The following is a 16,550-nucleotide window of genomic DNA, read 5'->3' on the forward strand; positions in this document are numbered from 1 at the left end:
TTTGGAACCGCTTGTATAGTGAAATATATATCAGAGAAAGGTGGAAGGTGGTTCTGAGCAAAGTTAATGTAGGAATCAAATAGTCAGTGTCCTTTTTTTCTTGCAGGTACTTCAAGACGATTTGCTTACACTGTGTGCAATTAAGCTACACCTAATTTGCAGGGCAATTACAGATGACCATTTAGAGGACCTCTGGCGGTTCCTGAAATCCACCTTGGGAAACCACGTGGGTTAGGCATCTGGAAAAAAAAAGAAAAGAAAAGGTGCTAATGTTATACAAAAAAAGCCGTTTCATTAGTGGGCGGGCAGACGTGGTATAGACTACATTTCCCTAACTTAGGTCGACTAAGGCTTGTTTATAAAACTGTCATGAAACTGTCTTCAAGGTACCAAACTGTATGTGAAAGCCAGTGACGAATGCGCTAGGTTGTAATTGGCCTGATGCAGAACTGCAGAGGTTGAAAATGCCGTGTGGACGGTCCTGATGAGAGTGCGCGCTGCCTGTCGACAAAGAGGGAAACTAGAGTGATCCGTTCTGTGCGTCAAGACGCACGAGATAACCGCATGTGACTTGTGTAGACTGTCCTAATTCCAACGGATGATTTTTACACTGTAGAGCTGCACGAAGTCAAGGAGTCGACAGTTCGGGGGGGGGGAAGCGTGTAACAGAAACACATCAGGCATTCAAGAGTCTGATCTGTATTACGCAGACGTTTTGCGACGGTGACACATTTGCTCAAATGCTCACCACCAAGCCAGCGGCGGACGGACAACAGAATTACAACTTAATTTTTCTTAATAATCAACTATAGTTTAACATTTCCGTCACCTTCATCGTTAAAGTGTTCCGCATGCTCTAATATTATTTTTCTACCAGGATGGTGTCGTCGCCGTTATTTATTTTGATGCCCACACGGGCACATTTTCGTGAGAATCTGTTTTGTCCGTGATGATTTTCCCTCCATTGGCTTTATCATATTTTTTAGTCGGGTGGATTTTCCCCCCCCTGTCTCCCGTCTTTAAGATAGCAGGCTATTAATTTTTAATTCTTATGCATCCGCACGAAGACGGCACCAGAGAGGAGAAAAAACGAGTGATAACCAGAGGGGAAGAAAAGGAGAAGGAGGCAAGTGAGGAGAGAAACGAGAATGAATGAGACACACTGAGAAAACAAGGAGAAGGAGATTGGAGGAAACAAGGTAGGATCGATGTCCAGCTTTTTTATTTTACACGTGCTCTAAATACATGTGATAAGAGTGCGACAGTAATAGCATGTAATGCGCAGCAACCTGGCTTCTTCTGTGAGCCTGCGTGAGGTGTTCAGACGTGGTAATACGATTTATTTATGTAATATTTTATGTTTTGACAGGTAGCGAAGTTCATGTTTACGGTGCGTCAACAGCAGTCGCCTCATATTTAAAATGCGTGCTGGATGTTCTAAATTGGTCGCATCTGCGAGTATAACTCTCGTCTGTGGGCCTGTGCGTTGCACCGTGGCCTGGACAGTAACAGATTTTGGCAATTTTAATTAATACTTAGGGTCTGCGAGCCTGAAAGTGACAGTGTGCATGTCCTATAAAAGCGAAGAAGCTGTGAAGTGTTTTCAGTTGACATTGGGAAATCGAGGCAAATCACGACTCTTTTTAGACAAGAAAAAAACAAGATGTTCTGGGATATTTGTGACAGAAGTGATTTTTGTAATCACTCTGTTCAGGGTTTGCTCCGCAAGTTCCTTCAATTAGAGAAAGAAATGAAGTAACCAATTGATTATTAGAGGAATGCATCAGAGCAAGTGTACAGCCTCAGTGTGAACTACTCTGTCCAACCCCCTGTCCAAGACTACATCATTAATCCTACCTTGTCAAATCATTAACTATAGGCTAGCTGTTGGGGAGTCCTTGAGTGTTTCTGGGTCTCCCAAACTATGTGAGAAGTTCTGTTAAATTTAGCCCATCTGACATTCTAATAATAGCTTGTGCACAAAATGGCAACAGAATATGTTATTATGTTATTGTCTTAATATCACCTCACTACAAACCAAGCCAGGAAGCATACTGTCATACATCCAAATTTAATCAAATGTGACCCCCTTAATATTTAGGGGTTCAAATCATGATAACCCCATTATAATGTTACTACGCTGAGCTAATTCCCAATTTAATAATAAAATCTCTAATAAAAAGGCATCAGCCGACTGTATTGCAGCTCTGATAGATGAAATCAAACCTTTTGTCTTTGTGTGTTATTATGATAAAATTGAACCTGAGGAGGCAAACAAGAAAGCCCCTGAAAACAGTTATTTTCAGTTTGTAATCCTTTCCCTCATTCTTTCCCTCATTTCACTGGGGTGCATTGTGTTTGCCCTGCCAATTCTTAGGGAAAAAATTGGCATGTCTACTATTCTGAAGGGGCTGAATGAAATTTAAATTCTTCAGGTGGTAAAACAGCAATATTGCAACTGTCTGATTGCGTTATCTGGGCATTCAAGAAGCCAGACTTGGAATTGGTTTACTGCCAAACACACTCCTCGGGAAGACAGAAGGATTTATTTCCCCCTTGTCTGTGTGTCACATCACCATCAGAAAAATTATTCCCGGCTTTCAATGGTTGAATAATAGTCATATATTAGCATGGCATTAATGATTGTCACACATTTAATAAGTCACTTATCAGAATTAGATTTACTTGAGTTTTTCGAGACTTTGAAATGTTGTGGTCAGGATTTGATCATCGTTTTATTTTATTTAAAACATCGGCTGTGAAGAAGACACTGTATACAGAACCTGGTTGATTTTTTTTAAATTCTTCTATCCGTTTAGGTTTAATGTGTGCGTCTATATGAACATGAGAAATGCACATACTCATGTTTTCGTTTATAGCATGTATGTCTCTGCATGTGTGCAGGCGCTCGCACACGTGCACAGACACGTACACTTGATCTTTTTTTATAAATGGGATTAACAGTGCTAAGTTCCCAAAGCGACTACACCTTCAGATTTTTTAAATTCTTTTCATTTTGCTTTCTGCTGTTTAGATCCCTACAGCTCTTTGACAAGACTGACTAAATAACTTTGTTGATAGAAAATTAGCAGAAAGGAAAAAGAATTGATGATTTTTACAAAATAACCTGTGTTATTTCAGGACAGTTCAGCATAATTCTGTTTCACACATTAGAAACATTAGACACATTAGAAAAATAACATTGACTGGATTTACAAAAAAATGCTGACACCTGTTCTGTCACTGTAATACTTGATTTAAAAAAAAAAAGAAGCTCTTGTCACGATTGTTAATTACTAGAAGCAATACATATTGAATGTTACATGCCAAAAAGCTGGATTGTTGATTTTGACACTGCATGGAGATTTATCCTTAACCTGTGAAAGCCAGTGACATCTTTTTCACACATAAGATGGTATGAAATGAAACTGAATGTGGCTTGTAGTAACAGTATAGCAGTACATTATTCTACAGTTTTAATGCCCTCTGGGGTAGCAAATAACATAATTCAAAATGCACGTATAATACAGATAAATACGCAATTCAATTCAATTTTCTGTTTTGCGATCAAATTGTTTTAAATGTTGGGTTCTCAGTGGGCAATTACACATGTTATTAAAATAAAAAATAAATGAATAATCACTAAAGAATAGAAGGGAGCCGTTTGCTATGAAAATCTGTTAATTAAAGCCATCCGTCAGTCAAGTCAAGACACAGAATTTCATAACATTGTGCGGCAAACACAAAAATTATTTAGCTACAAGTGCACACGATAACGCACATAGCCATTTCTCTTTTCATTACAAAGTGAATAATTTTAATTAATTCAAATTGTTGCATATGTGGTGATGGTGTTCTAACATGCCCACTTAACAACACACACTTTACTGTGCACACATAATGCCACTATAAGCTATTTCAATCTCCAGGAGGGAATTAAAGGCAAATATTTATTCCAGTACAGAACAGAGGAACTCTACTATGGCGTTGCAGTATATTCAAATGATAAACTTAATCTCAAAATTGTCTTTTGATGATGGAAGGTTCCCAGATATGATATTGGATTAGTAAAATCCTTGCACGTACAGCAGGCCATTGAAAAAATTTATTTTCGGATATGTGCGTGGTCAATATATATAGATTTATCATAAATCTGAAGATTATTTTCCATTGTAATACATGGCTAACAAACATTTTTTTCTTAATCTGATTTCTGCATAGCACACAAAAAGCATTCAGATGAGTGATATAGCATCGTTACAGTATGAGATTAAGAAGCGTTCTTCAGCCTGTTCAATCTTATTAGGGTGGAGGTAACCAGTGAGGGTTGTGGCAGTGATGGGATCCATGCCCGTTATTATTGTCTCACGGGATGCTGCCTGGGTACCTGTGCGCCCCTTGTGAATGGGCAGGAGTATTATTTTATTACCCTTTTTGTTATGTCCAAATTCTGCGTGTCTGTTGGGCAGTTTTTCTCTGGACTGACCCAGAAGCTCTTTATTGTGTAGTGCCAGGTAGCTTTTCCTCGCTCCTTGCCTTTGTAGTTAGCAGTGTTTACCTGGCAGTGGCAGTTCTGGGGTTGTCACTAGCCTGATAAGACTTGTCCTGACAGGAAAACCATTATGATTATGACAGTTATTGTGTTTCAGTGTTTTACCACTGCTGACAAAATACACTGGAAATGGTTTTTAACAGCTTTTGTTGGACTAATTATTGCAATCAAAAATACCATATTATGTTTTCTAAGCCCATTTGGCTGTTTTCCCTTTAAATGCTAGATTACATTTTTGGAGGATAAACATGCAATAATGGATTGGATATAAAGCAGCAAAAAGAGGGAGACGGGAAAGGAAAATAGAAGGGGTGAAGAGTGGAGGGTGCACTGGCCAGGGATATATATAACGGCCAAGAAACAGTGCCTGTCTTTGCTGTGGCAATGAGGTGCAGAAGTGATGGGCATTGAATGTCCTTTGTGAGGCTACCGGCCTTTGTGCTGTGGAGTTATCTGTGATGTAGTCACGCAGCTGTGCTGCAGCCTGTTGGTTATCGGCTCTGGCGTCTCTGCTACATCTGGAGAAAGTCTGGAAGTGTGGGTTTTGAGGAGCCAATCTTACAGGAACCCCACCACACACTAATTCAATTCACTTGCTGCCAGCCTTGAGCACGTGTAGGCGCCGGCGTGGCGAAAATGAACAGGAGCAATAAGAGCACATGAACAGAAAAAATCGATGAGGACTCTTTTTCATAAATGGAGTGGGTGTTAAATTAGCTGGATTGGTCCATGTAGCAACACATTGGATTGAGTGTCTGGTGTATTTGGGTTGTGTCTATCGACTGAGAGACGACTGGGTGTACAGCAGGGGAAAGACTCAGTGATGCTCATTCAATGTGACCAATCAGCCTCACCAGCAATTCATTCAGTTTTACACTGATTTGTCAGAGAAAATGGGATCTCTGTTTAAAACAAATGTGTCGCTGGAGTTTCAGTGACCATATTACAGTTGCTCTTTTTATTTCATGTAATTTGCTGCCTTTATTGGATATTCAGAGTTTAGATAGGTAGGCAAACATATACCCAAACTACTTGAGCTGTCCAGTCACCTTTGCTTCTAAAAAAAAATTAATGGAAAACTTTAAATCCCAGCTATTAAATCAATTTGTTTTCCAGTTTTCATTTCTGAACATGCGTTTTACAGGTTTTCAAAGCCCTGTGGCAGGATATAATTTTAAAGGTACTTGAAAATAATGATCACAAATCAGTATAATTTTTCCCTGTGGGTTGTCTGGCATTTTGGAAAGTAAGTTGTGGCAGCTCTTGCCAAGGGGGTATAATGGCAATGGTGCCATTGAGATCAACTTCAGTCCTTCTGCGAACCGTGGACGCGGTCACAGAAAGCTCTATAAATGCAAATATGTGCAAGTAAACTCAAATATTTATAAAATTCTAAATGCAAATTTTCACCTAAAACTAAATACCCAAAAGGAGCATATGGGAGAAACTTTGACTAGACAAAAGGTGAAACTTTAGGTAATTGGAGTAGGTTTCCACATCTAAGCTATCCATCTGAAAAAGGAGGAGCACACAGATGAAAGGAAACAGGGATCAATTGACCTAATAGCTTGTCCAATCAATCCTTATGTTTTCTGATAGCTTGATGGAGGGTGCAGAGCGGAGTGGTGGATGAGCCCCTCTAATTGGCTTGGCCAAAATGGACAGAGCGAGAGACTGAGTGGTAATGGCAGAAGTAGTCGTCACTCCTCCTCACACCTGGTGCTCTCATTCTACCTGCGTCAATACTGACACCTTTATCCTCATTACCTTCTGCTTAGTGCCATGTCCAGACCCTTCATCTTCAATGGAACTTCATTGTTCCTTTATTTATTCTCCGTTTGCACAATCCTCTTCCTTTCTCGCTTTCTGCCACCGACCTCTCGCAGTCAATGACTGCAGGAGTTACTCGGTGTTGTCTTTGCTATACCGGCATTCTGTTGGGCACTAGAATTAGGAGAGACATGTTTATAAACAGGATCCTTGCAAGCTGTGTTCATGCGAGACACACCTGAGTCATTCCACAGAGGGACGGCCCTAGTGGGTTTGTATTTGTGTCAGCAGCACTCCCATTGGAGTATATGGTGTTGGACTGGTGTGAGCATGTTTGTGTCTGTATGTCTCTGTGTTCCGTGCTGTGAGTACTGAGAACACCAAGAAACAACATGGGACTGAGAGAAGCTGCTTGTTTTCCTGTCTGCCAAGATGGGAGCTGGAGGAAAGCAGATTGAGAAAAAAAGAAATGAGGTAGGGGAGGAGGGGAATGGGAGAAGAGATGGAGCTCCTTGAGAAAGGTATGAAAGGGCACGTATATACATAAACAGCTGCAAAAACACCCAGAGCATTTTACATGATGCCAGATAAGACGGAGAGGGGGGAAGTGCACCGTGATGGAAAAAGTCCATAAACACCTAGAGCAATGAACTTCAAGAGAGAGGTAGATGAGTGAGTGAGAGAGAGAGAGAGAGAGAGAGAGGGAGAGAGAGAGCATCCGAGGTGGATTAATTAAGGATTATAATTATGTTGGGACTATGCATGCCTCACCTGAGACTAGCCTGTGCTGCGCCTCTCCAATCCTCATGCCCTCTGCTCCTCTGCACATATGGACACAAACCAAAGTACTACCCACACTTGTGGTATCATAGATTCACCTCCCTGACACTGTATGCAAAAGTGAATGAGTGCAACAGCTTATTAACCTTTTTGCCGCTCTGGGTGTGTGTGTGTGTTTTTAATCGGCCTAGTACAATATTGTTGTTATAATGTTCCCTTTTGTACTTGTGCAGCGAACATGCCAAACTTATCTGGACAGAACGCGGCACAGTCCTGTAAGAATCGTCTTGAGGTAAAAGTGAGTTTGTGTCCAGGCAATTGTTTAAATTCCCAACAATTAGCTGATGGCACTAAAGAGCAACTACACAAGTCTCAGTTTTCACATGCTTTGCTTAAATTAGCATCTGTAAACAGTGATTGAGTATCAGTTGTTACGGTGAACAAGTTAACAAACAGCTGCTTATTTACACAGCTGGTAGATGCATAACGGGAATAATTATTTGATATATTTCTGGCCACCTCGTGAAATTTACTCTCTTTCTAGCAGCTAATTGCTTCATCATGTTCATTAGCGAGCAAGGTACTTTTCTGTCTGTTGTGGTAGAAGGCAGGTAACATAAGCCGGGTCTATCAGCATGCTTTCAGAAACACATGAGATGCATGTACATGGGGTTGATGAGAGTGATGGGAATGAACTGCAAAATCCAAGATATTTCCATGCTGATCAGCTATAGAGGCACAAGTACAGTTTCCTCTTTGCATTACAAAGATAGTATTGAGGCTGCAATGCTCATGCCTCTGAGTGGATAAAGCTCTGTTTTTTCCACTGAAACAGTCAACAACTAGCACCCAGGTGTGGTATTAACAGAATCAATGTGAGGTAAGATGCTGCTAAAAATGACCATGCATGCTCAGCAAACCCTCTGTGGTTATATGGAGGGTTCTTTCTTTTTTTCTTTTTTTGTCGTTGTTTCTAAAAACTACACTGCTGTGCAGCAATTTTTAGTTATCGAGTGCTTTGTTACCTTTGTCTGAAACGGGGACAAAAGAAAGTCAAACGTTTTTATGAAAAATGAAAATCTGAAGATGGGGACCGCAAGAGGTTACACTGTGGATGGTGAAGGACATGCCTGTAATTGAATAGAGTAGCTAGTCTGTCTGTCCGAATATGATTGTACTTTTAATCTAGTAACAATTACGTTCACACCGCTTGTCCTCCTGTAGTGCTTTTAGTGTATGATCACGAGCCGTACGTCACCTGACCACAATAGGACTTCGCTAAAGCACAGCTTGCCCCCTGGTCAGCTCACATCCCCAAGTTGATACAGAAAAGACACACATAACACAACATAAACTGATCACCAAAGACACAAACGCACACATGCTTTCTGCAGCTGCAGAGGCATTTAGGAAACAGAATGGGAATGGATTTAATTGAGTCTTTGATCATTATAGAATTACCATGTGCCTTCTTGGCACCCTGGTTATTGTTTCATGGATTAATCATTTTCATTCAACAAATTGTGGAATCCACACAGTAAATCAGTGTTCTGCCTGCTTGACACAGATATGCAGTTAGAGCAAGGGAATTCTAATGTGCCCTTGCCCTCCAATTGGCTGCAGTCGGCCATGCGACTTGATTTATTTGACGGATTGGTTTTATTGATTTACTGAATTAATGTGGTGCCTGTTTAATCAGTGTGCTATGGAACTATGCGGAATTTGACATCTCTGTGAACTCAAATGAATTGAGTGTATAATATTGATTTGGTTATCTACAGTATTTATTCAGCCATTTGTCTAAGAGCTGATTAATTCAGTGTTTACGAAATAATTTAGGTGTGTGTTGGCTGTGCAGCTGTTTATACATTTATCTGTGTGTGTCTTTCTCTCTGTAGCAATGTTCGGAAGGTATAACTTTTCTGCAAAAGCATGCTGCCACTGAATTGTGTCTAATGACTCATCACATCAAGACTCGGCTCTTGTGCGATTAGTATTAATGCATACACACACTGCGCAGTACAGTATATGCATATATGGGGACTGTGCCACATGTGAGGTGTCCCTGTATTAGTACTGTGCTCTGTCATTGCAGATAATATATCGTAGGGCTGAAGTAAAATCATGATCATTAATATTTCAGACACTGTTGTGGTCGAGATTACATAACATGACGTAAAATGCATAACGTAATGCATTTTACCTATCCTGTAAACCGAGACTTCTCTTTCCTTTAACTGAGCTGGTGGTAATTTTAACCTGCCACAGTCCGGTGTGAATGGAATTGCACCACTGTAAATGAAAGGGGTGCACTAGATTTTTATGACGCCAAACAAAAGCGTCTTGTTATCTCAATTATCATGCCTCACTATGGACAGAAGCCAAAATCGTAAATGAAAATAAAATTCAATTTAATTGCACTGGCCTAGCTGGAGCAGTGCTCACCACCGGTGTGGTGATTGAGCAGTATCTGTCAAAGAGGGCCAGAAGAAGGAGAACAGTTCTAATTAGAGCTAACTCAGGATGGATATGGATGCTTTCTGACAGCTGTCTCATCTGATTCTGCTGCCCCATGGAAGAAGCAGTTGTTTGGAGATGTTTGTTTAGGCTCATTATGGATAAAAGTAGAAGCTTTGCACATCTATTTTCTCCCATTCTATGTCTGCTGTAATCATCAGCTTTGCTGTTACACAGATATCTCAGCTGTCAATTGGTTTCCTGTATTTATAGAGCATCTTGTGTGCTCACAAGACATTTTGCAGTCCCAGATGTGATCCTAGAATGGATCCTGCAAGGATAAAAAAACATTTAACTGTACTGAGAAATGATCAATGATGCATTTCTGGGGCTGGGCATCAGTCTACAGTAGCACTAAAATACATGAAGGTATAAGACGCTACATGCGATCAGAGATCTATAGCTATTGTCGATTGTAGGAGAAAGTGCTAAGTTATTAACGGGGGATGCAGTGAACCATGCACTGTAAACTCTTACTCGATGTATTTATTCACTCATATGACATGGACCACTGCTTAGGTCATAATTACCATTCAAGTTCAGACGAATGCAGCATTCTGTATTCCACTGACATTTCTGCTGTGCATATTACACTGTATATTTAATAAGGTGTATGACTAAAATACACTGTATTAAAGAGGCTTAGGGACAAATAAGGTGGGCGTGATGGGAGGGCATTTTTATTCATTTTATAAGAAGATTCCATTATGTTTTCTATTGTTGGTGTTTCTCACAAAGAGTCATGTAATAATTATACTGTAGAGATTTCTGATGGCTGAAATTCCTCCATTGCTTAAAAAAATAAAAGCAAACACCAGAATCAATGTAAAATACCTCTACACCTAACCTGAAGAGGTTACATGAATGCTAATAACGTGATCATAACCAAATTATTGCAGCAGTCATGTAGTCATGCTAACTGGATTATCTTAACTAAATTGGAGCCACAGCTGAAGAATGGCTGACTTAGGTGACTGACCTCAAAATCAATCTTTTGCTTTACTTCACTATTCCTTGTTTCCATGCAAAGCAGTGGGTTTATGTACAACACCAAGGTACGGCTGGAGGTAGACAGTCAGCTGAAAAAGCACAACACGTTTCTGGGTGACAGAGAAGTGTCTTTTTGTGTTTCAAAGTAAAGTAACAAAGCCTGTGTTACAGGGCTCTGTAAACTGATCATCACAGCAAAACAGACTTGAACATTTTCCTTGTGGTGCAAAAAACATGTTTTGCTTGGCTGCTTTGCATCAAACGCATCATGCGAACATCGTCTACCGAGCAAATCGAGTTACTGCAAACCATAATCGTGCAATCGCCTCGAGGTGGTTGCACATAGTAAACAGGTTATGGTTTGTATTTAAACAAACTGCTTCCCACAGATCTAGTACTTAGGGTCTCTGTTGAGCTCTTAGACTACATTTTAGACTTTCACTTTTTTCCCTCTGTAATAAGTCTGAAAGCATCTACATTAGCCTATTTTTCTCTGCTCTTTTTGTTACCCTCTACATAATTTGCTCTGCCCTCACAGACACAGACTGTTTGTCGACTAGTCTAAATTATTACGCCGCTTCAGCCCACATACATACCTGTTTGCTCACCTACCATTTGCAGTTTACAGACCTAAATGTCTGTGTGCTCACTGGTTCTCCTAATATGTGCCTGTTTGCACTCTCTTGCCCCTTCATCCTGCGCTTCATGCACCTTTGTGAATTCTGCTTCCTTTTGCGAGTGTACTAACGTTTGCCCTACACTCACCTTCTCTCCTGCTCATGTGCCCCCCTAACTCACCTTTTGATTCAAGCAGATATGGATGGAAATACAAATGACCCCTGATGAACCCAGATATTGAGCTGTTTTAAAGCCGGAGGCTTTAGACAATATCCCTTCCTTGCTCCAACATGCTAGAAAAGGAGGGGCTAGTGTTTCTCACTTTAGCTGGGTTTTATGGGATTTACGACCCTCGTCCTAGCAGACGTCTCTCCCACCACTGCCATCTCTCCTATTGGGTAGAATTAGCAGGCGAGGAAAAGAGGCAAATTAAAAGGAAGAAAACACAACATCTAATAAGCATGTTGTGAAAGCTTTCAGCAGGATATGGGCTGAGGGAGGGAGAGAGAAAGAACAGCAGTTTATAATCTTGACTCTCTTTTTGCATTTCCCTCTAATTTCCTTCTGCCCCACTGTCCCCTCCGCCCTCTGTGACTTGCTGGTGGGGCTCTCCGAGGAGATCATCTCCGAGCATGGGCAGTGTGAGACAGATGGGCGGATGATGGATCTGACGTGATAGACAGCAGGGTGATGGATGGCTGGCTGGCTGATAGGGGATTAATGCAGTGCTGGGGCCGCTGCCACACAGTGGATGGCTTAGTGATAGATAGATAAAACTGACGAGGAGATAAACAAGAGAGCACTAATCCACGCCCCCTTGATGGACAGAAAATCAAAGTGAAGGAAAAGAGCCACATAGGGAGAGGTGGACCTTTGTAGTGGCGTTGCATGGTGTAAAGCTTTCATGTGAGGGAATGTAAGTTGATGCAGGGTGAGATCAGGTAGAGCGAGGAGGAGAGTAAAGGAAGGGCACTGTGTTACAGTAGTATGTGTAAGCAGTGTAGATATATATATATATATATGGTAAATGGTAAAATGGCCTGTATTTGTATAGCGCTTTACTAGTCCCTAAGGACCCCAAAGCGCTTTACACATTCAGTCATCCACCCATTCACACACACATTCACACACTGGTGATGGAAGTAGGGCTGGGTATCGTCACTGATTTCTAGAATCGATTCGATTCCGATTCACAAGGTCCCGAATCGATTCGATCCACGATTCGATTCAATTCGATTTGAATCTGGGAAATCTTGCCTCAGACAGTCAGAAATATTATAATTCAGATCAGTACATTTACATATTTTTGTATCTATAAAAAGGAAGCTGACACTCGACAGACTTTATCAAAGGTGTAAGCACAAGCGCTGTAAACAACGGTAGAATTGTGCGTAACAAGCAAGCGAATAATGCAGAAAACAGATTTTTAGATGGGAAACTGTTCTTGAAGTATACAGAGAGAGAGAGAGAGAGAGAGAGAGCTGTGCATGAAGTGTGGTTTTATCGTGGTGGAAGCAAAACAGCAAAAGTCAGAGGGAATTCATGACAATGTTTATGTGAAGCGTAGTTTGGATCTTCTTTTGCTGTTGGTTCGGTCAATATTGTTTGGAGAGATATAAAACCTGCAGCTTTAGAATCAGCGCAAAAAGGGTGTAAATACAAAGCGCGGGCCACCGAAACATCAGAATCAGCGAGCTGTCGGCTTTCAGCCCCGACCGTGTCCGTGCTGTCGGGTGAGAAAGGCGACATCTCACTGATTCAGATCCGTCGGCGGGTCCGCGCTTTTTAGTCAGTTCTTACGTCTTTGTACAGAATCCGTGTTCCTGCTCTCATTTACTGTTTTAGCTGTTTGGTGGTTGTTGAAATTTTGTGAGGTTTAACCTGAGATTCTGGTGTTTGGGCAAAATAAATTTATATTAAAAAATCGATTCAGGATTTTAATGAATCGATATCACGATAATCGATTTTAATCGATAAATCGATTATCAAAACCCACCCCTAATGGTAAGCTACATTGTAGCCACAGCCACCCTCAGGCACACTGACAGAGGCCAGGCTGCCGAATACTGGCACCACCGGGCCCTCTGACCACCACCAGTAGGCAACGGGTGAATGGGCAATGGGTGCCCAAGGACACAACAACCGAGACTGTCCAAGCCGGGGCTCGAACTGGCAATCTTCCGATTACAAGGCGAACTCCCAACTCTTGAGCCACGATCGCCTCTAATATATATATTTAGAGAGCGAGAGATGTGTGTTGATATGGCGTTGCAGGTGACAGTGAGGGTTGTTGGTACACTTTTTCAAGTGATGGCGAACAGTTTGACTTCAGGATTAGGCATAGCAGCAAATTGCCCATAGTGGGATATGATGGGATGATTGGCCAGGAGAGAGTGCTGCTTGGGAATAGAAGATAACTGTGCTTGTTGTGTCTGTAGGTATTTTTTAATGCTCTTCCATCAGTGCAACAGCTTAATCTTCGGTGTAATGTACAAAAATAAAGGTTTTAGGTGTCAGATTTTAGGTCTCTGTGTTTAAGTGGTGAGTTGAAAAGGTCTGTCGTGATAAAAGGATGAGGGAAAAAAGTGAGGAGAGTGGAGGACAATCCCAGGGAGAGTACCTCTGAAAATAGGGAGCAAGCTACCTATCCTTGTGTTATTATCGAGCGCTAAGCTTTGTCTCTGTTCACCATTTCAGGGGACCCCAGGGGTTCTGGCATCGATCTAGTGTGCTTAGAATGCACTCCAGTGTCACCTATTTAAACACAGTGAGCCGCTAGCCAACAAAGACAAGCCTTTATTTATCAAGCCTCTGATTTTGGCTGCACGGATGACAACCTGATTAGCACTTAAAGGAGCTCTTAAATCTAATATTGGAATAAGTGGAAGCAATCTATACATAGAGGGAGACAACACACTTGGTCAGAGAGAGTTAGAGTGGAGGATGAACAGAGAGGTGAGTGAGTGTGTCATTCATGAGGTTAATGAAGGGACAGGGCGGGATGGACTAGATGAGGAGTGTGTGACAGAGACAAGCGAATGGGGATGAGAAAAAGAGTGTGTGCGACAGAGACCGATGGGTGAGAAGCAGAAGGAACAAGTGGATGAGAGAATGAGCATGTGATGGAGGAGTGGTGGCAAAGATTGAGGGGACCAGATGAGAGCATGAGTGGCTAGGACAATAAAGGAAAGTCAAATGAAGGGGCGAGGATATTGTGAACAAGTGAAGGCCTGAGCAAATGAACAAATTGCTAAGCAAACAAGTGGGGAGTGAGTGTGTGTTTCTGTGTGTTCATGCAAATTGTGGGGGCGTTGTTGCACATGTGCGCTTGCAGGCAAATGAATGAGTGAGGCATGATGGAAGAGACTAAGTGAGTGAGTAATGGGGGTTAGTGATGGGTGTGTTGACAGAAAGTGTCAGCTTTAACCACACTGACCTGCGAATACAGGCTGCATGCACAAGTGGCTGAATTTGAGTGCCAGCTTGGACGTGAACTGACTGTAAAATTGGATGTGAATTTCGAGTTGGATGTGGAATGAATGTAAATAGGAAAAGTAGGTGGATGGTGTTTGCACATTTATATCTATGTGTCAGGCTACTGTCGTTTCTACATCATTTTAGATGAGCCCAGGAGATGAGCATCTTTCTAGCCTCCTTGGCACAAAAGCTCAGCTACATTTGAACACCTCATTTCATCTTCTGTGTAATTATAGAAAGTGGGTTTGGGCTGTGTAATTTTTCAGGGAACCTCTTCTATCCTTGCCTCTTGTCACCCAGAGAGTACCAAAATTGAGGCTTGTATTTTTAGTTCAGCTTAAACGCCATTAAAAAATAATCTCAAGCTTCTTGGCATGCTATAACTGGGAACCATTTTGTTTCATGTAATAGACAAGTTTATTTACTCTCCTAGGGAGAGGAACACTAAGTGATGCCAGTGCTCGATTAGAGAGGAGCTGTTACTAGAGAGCAGCAAGATAATTTATTCTTGCTTTCTTTCCCTTGGGATGCCAATGGCCGATTTGCTTTCGACGCCAAGAAGTGTGTGGACGTATTTTATGTGCAACACTGTCACTGGGATGATGTTGGGACATTTGTGATTAGGCTATTGTCTGTCCAGCCTGTGCTGCACTCAAATCCTTCCCCCTCTTACCTCTTCTTCATCAGTAACCCGCCAGCAAGACAGTACTGAGTATAAAATGTCAGGAGAATTTGCATGGTATAAATGCACATACATTGTCTGCTCTTGCTGCTCCTTCATCAGGCTTTCACTTGTTTGGCTTACTTGTCTCTCTCACCTTCCCCAGCATCCTTGGCTGCAGCACTCTTTTCTGACCCTGTCGTAGTCTCCTTCAGGGTCTGTCTCTTGGTGATCAAGCTCCATTATTTATGCTGTATCGTGTATCACCATCAATTCGTGCAGTGTAGCAGTGAACAATTGAGACAGATTTCCTTGACTGTCACAACAGCAGTGAGACCCGGCAGAGGTTTGGAAATGGGATTAGCCCTAAATGGAATTTAATTTACACCGTTGTTGTCTGTGGGACCCGTCTACCACTCAGACACCATGATTCACTCTGGTAGTGCTTTCTCCATTGTGTGTGTATGTGTGTGTGTGAGTGAAAGATTACTGTTTTACTGCCCAATGGACACTGTAGAATTTGTAATGTGATGCACATGCGCAGCTGCTACATTTCTCCAAGGTGCTGAAATGCTATTCCTATTGTTGTGCACTTTTGATCAGGTTTGTTAAAGAAAGTCTTACTTTAACAACTCGCAGTTGTCAGTGTTATGTCTATCAGCTTAGAGACCGAAAAATGTCTCAGTCCATAATAAGGCAGAAAATGCTTTGTTTTTTCCCGCTTGATTGATGGAAAAAGACACACCGCTTCCACAACAAACAAAATAAGATTTTTATGTCTAATTAGTGAAAAAAAAAAGAAACAATAATATCAAAATCCTACATGATTCAATTACCAGACCTTAGCCACGGCAGCTGGCAGGTCTTTGACATGAAATGTATAAGTGAATGAATGAGTAAATAGATAAAATGAATAAGAGCGAATCGAAGTGTGAATCAATGTTTATGGATCGGCATCCAAAGACCTGCTGTGCTACAGATGAAATGAATGTGGTAGCAGTTGTGTGTGTGTCAGCATATGTTTCTAAGTAAGGCAGCATCTGGGTATGAAAGCTGCAGTGATGCTTTTCAGTTGCATCAGTGTGCGTTCAGTGTGTACTGTGCATGTATGATGCATTTGTCCTTGGTACTTGAGGGGTGTGTGTGTGTGTGTGTGTGTGTGTTTGTGTGTGTGTGTGTGTGTGT

The 16,550-nt window shown here is 41.5% G+C and overlaps 1 protein-coding gene across 2 annotated transcripts in view; it reads left to right on the top strand.

Annotated features, from left to right (window-relative positions):
• Positions 1 to 480: 480 nt before the first annotated feature.
• The window catches only part of adgrl1a (adhesion G protein-coupled receptor L1a), a 96,232-nt gene continuing 80,162 nt past the window's right edge, over positions 481 to 16,550 (top strand). The window contains exon 1 of one of the 2 annotated variants that reach the window (XM_005745365.2): positions 481 to 1,199. The gene's annotated coding sequence lies outside the window, so the exon portion shown is untranslated. The remainder of the gene's footprint in view (positions 1,200 to 16,550) is intronic. The other variant, XM_005745366.1, reaches the window with a different exon arrangement.

Source organism: Pundamilia nyererei, unplaced genomic scaffold (assembly GCF_000239375.1).
Source record: "Pundamilia nyererei isolate P.nyererei 1_Seehausen unplaced genomic scaffold, PunNye1.0 scaffold00158, whole genome shotgun sequence".
NCBI classification, from domain to species: domain Eukaryota; kingdom Metazoa; phylum Chordata; class Actinopteri; order Cichliformes; family Cichlidae; genus Pundamilia; species Pundamilia nyererei.